Source organism: Dermacentor andersoni, chromosome 10 (genome assembly GCF_023375885.2).
Source record: "Dermacentor andersoni chromosome 10, qqDerAnde1_hic_scaffold, whole genome shotgun sequence".
In the NCBI taxonomy this organism is placed as follows: domain Eukaryota; kingdom Metazoa; phylum Arthropoda; class Arachnida; order Ixodida; family Ixodidae; genus Dermacentor; species Dermacentor andersoni.
The window spans coordinates 14,946,357-14,949,859 of NC_092823.1; the positions used below are offsets into that span (position 1 = coordinate 14,946,357).

At 44.9% G+C, this 3,503-nt stretch overlaps 1 pseudogene; it reads right to left on the reverse strand.

Moving 5' to 3' along the window:
- Positions 1–709: 709 nt before the first annotated feature.
- LOC126521253 (U2 spliceosomal RNA) lies at positions 710–878 on the reverse strand (annotated as a pseudogene).
- Between the last annotated feature and the right edge of the window lie 2,625 nt (positions 879–3,503).

Here is a 3,503-nt window from a genome sequence, read left to right on the forward strand (position 1 = left end):
GGAGATGTCTTTGCCCTGCAGTGGGCGTAGCCAGGATGATGATGATGATGTTGATGATGAAAAGGTAGCAACAGGTCTTCGTAACATACAGGTTAGAAAGATGAGGCACCTTTGAACCCTTGAATATATTTCGCCACCCTTGGGCATATGACAAGTTTGTTTTCGAGGCGCTCGGTCCCACTGCTGCGAAAATGTGCACACAAAGGCTGCACAGTAGTTGCCAGAAATCGGGCACTCTATTTTTCTTTCATAGGGAATCTTTCTTCCACTTGGGCAGCGGATTTCGGCAGGGCGAGCTTGCGTGGGCGCGGTGGTTTACGGATCCAAGCGACAGTGAACTCCAAAATGCAGTGTTGGCTTTGAGTGGGATTCATATTGATCGCAAACCCCACGGCTAATCTTACCCCCATCCCCCCAAGTGGCTCTTTACAGGAGACAATCGTTCAGAGACATCGGATAAATAGGAATTCTGGTTCTTTCTTTTGCTTTCATTAATTTTTCTCGAAGCCCGTAACTAGAAATTTGCTGGAGCGGCTGTCCCATTTGCGACGCAACAAGTGCGACGCTACACACAGATGGAGTGGCAGTTTAATTACTCTCGTGGTCCGCGAACTGGCATCGTTGCGTACAGTATAGGAATGGTGCGTGTCAAGTCAGTGCTCGCTTTGAGCTTGTGCTCTTCATTTTGATTGAATGAAGTCTCACCTAAGTGAGTGGGGCCGATCCCGGAGGTAGTGCAATACCGGGCCGACCTGCGGCGGAGGTGAAGCAGGCTTCAAGCACTCCGCCAACTTCCAAAAATAGGTTTAATATCGTGGGTCCATATAGAACCCGTATCAGATATTAAGCTGATAAGAACAGATACTACACAAAGGTATTGAGCAAATCGTACTGTAGAACTGGAGTACAGAACTACCAAGTGAACATGTACCTTATACAATTGCTAGTTCCTACGTGTGTAGGCAAGCAAGTTCATGTGTCATGTTGGGTGTTTCCGAGAACAAGCGTCTTAATAAAGGTACACAAGTCCATACAATTCCTATACAGATCTGTACAACTTTATACAATTCCTATACAGGTCTTCTATACACTTTTTATACAAAGTTTATATGAGACTTTACAATCACATCGATCATATATCACCGACAGTCTATAGCGTTTAGCAGTATTGACCCCTAATAGGGGACAATCGGGTAGTGAAGCGTGCCATTTTTTACATAGAAGAACCGAGTATGCCCTCGTCGGAGGAAAGCTTCCTCTCCGGTGACATCCAAATCGTCTGCGAGTGTTTTCCACACTAAAAGCCTTATTCGTTGCATCGCACGGTAGGCAGCTCGAACTGGGCGCCTGCGGGCTTCTGCTAGACTACGTCTTTTCCAAATCACGAACATTGTGCTGATCACTATCAAGTGTTCGAATGGTCCGTATTTTTTCCGAGGTTTTTTAAGGCCATCTATTTGGAAAGTGCGCTTAACCAGTTTCCAGGTTATCCTAGCTGGTGGACATTGAAATAAAGCATGCTGAATCGATTCAGTTGCGCTACAATTCGGGCAAGCGGCACTCGGTACAATGCCCATTTTATGGAGCCGCTCACGTGTCGGTAGAACTTGCCATCTTCGTTTCCAGTCAAACTCTAGAATTTCGTGGGGTAACCAAGAACGGGACCAATCGCGCCACTTTTTTTCGGATGTCTTCTGAATTTCATCCGGGCTTAACTGTCTATATGTTATGCTTTGAATAATGCTGGAAACCTTGTCCTGGACGATGTCTGTGTTGGGGCATTCTGCAAAAATCATCTTTTTGGTGTTGTGAGCGGCTCTATAATATGGCGACGGATTTTCGGCTAGTGGGCCGGATTCTCGTTTACCTGTAAGTGCCATCTGAAATGTGCTGGTCATATATGCCATTAAGTTTTTTCCCATGTATTCGGGGATCGTGCATAGGGACATAACTGTTTTTAATGCCAGAATCCTACCGGTATTCATTATGTGAGGTAAGGCAAATCCTCCTGATTTTAGCGGGAGTTGCAGCAGATGCCTTTTCAATGCCGGAGGTTTGCTATTCCAGAGAAAGGCGGTTATTAGTTTGTTAAGTTGGGTGCCAATCTTTCTGGGCATTACGCCAATTCTAGCTATATAGTTCGCATAAGCACACACAGTTGTTGTTATTGCTAGAGATTTTAGTCGAAACGATAGGCATCTATGGTTAAGGGAGGTAATTGCGGCATTGGATCTTTGGACCGCTAATTGCCATGAGGCGCCCGCTACTCCCTTGTTAGTAAAGATAATTCCTAATACTTTCACTGAGTTGACTATGGGAATGTTGGGTATCGAACTGGGGGGGAAAGAGCCGAATAATAACGCTTTACTTTTTTTCTCGTTTATACCGGCGCCAGATAATGCAGAATACTCAGCAAAGATGTCTTTGAATGTTCGAAAACTCTGATCATCTCTTAGAAACAAAGAAATGTCGTCAGCATACGCACTGACTCTAATTTCCTCTTGGCCAGTCATAGGAAAGCCTCGGATTTGTTTTGCTGTAATTATGTTTCTTATTAACGGATCCAGCGAAATGATGAACAGTAAAGGGCTAAGCGGACAACCTTGCCGGACCCCTCTACGAACAGGAAAACTAGATGTAATTGTTCCGTTCACTAAAATTTCACTAGTGATATTTTCGTAGAGGAGCCTAATGCTGCGTATAAAGTTTGGGGGTAGGTTCAGTAATTCTAGAATTGAAAAGATGTACTTATGCCTGACTCGGTCGAAGGCTTTTTCTTGATCTACTGATATATACACCCCACGTACTTCCTTAATCTGGGCATATTCGAACACATCACGGGTGATCATGACATTCGTGTAAATAGATCGCCCCGGTACTGTGCAAGATTGATATGGGGAGATTATTGAAGGCAGCAATTTGGCAGGGCGTATTTGCAGTAATGTAGCAACTAGCTTGTAATCAGTGTTTAGTAATGTTATGGGACGCCATGATTTTATGTCTGTCGGGGGAGCTCCCTCCTTCAGCATAAGTGTAATGCGTCCTCTGCTGAAGGAGGCAGGCTTCTTCCCCTCCTCAATCACCATTTTAACCATTTGGAGTAACGCCTCCCCAAGTGCCTCAAAGAAAGTCTTATAAAAATTGGTTGTTAATCCATCACAGCCGGGCGCTGTTCCTGTACTCATGACGTTCAGGGCATCTTTGACTGAGTCTATGGTTAAGTCATCAGTAATACACAAGAGGTCTTCTTCTTCAAGGGGTGATATATCACGACCCAGCTCACGGATTCTTGATGCAATATCTAGAGGTTCACTGATATCATCGGCGCCAAAGAGATCTAAGAAGTGATCACGAATGCCTGACTCGATTTCGGATGGGTTAGTCGTGAGTGATCCGTCTGGTCGTCTAATTTCTGAGATGCGCACCTTTGCATTACCAATGACGGAGATGCCGGTGCCCTTGATGCTCATATGTTCCTGGTCTTCACCCTCAAGAATGAATCT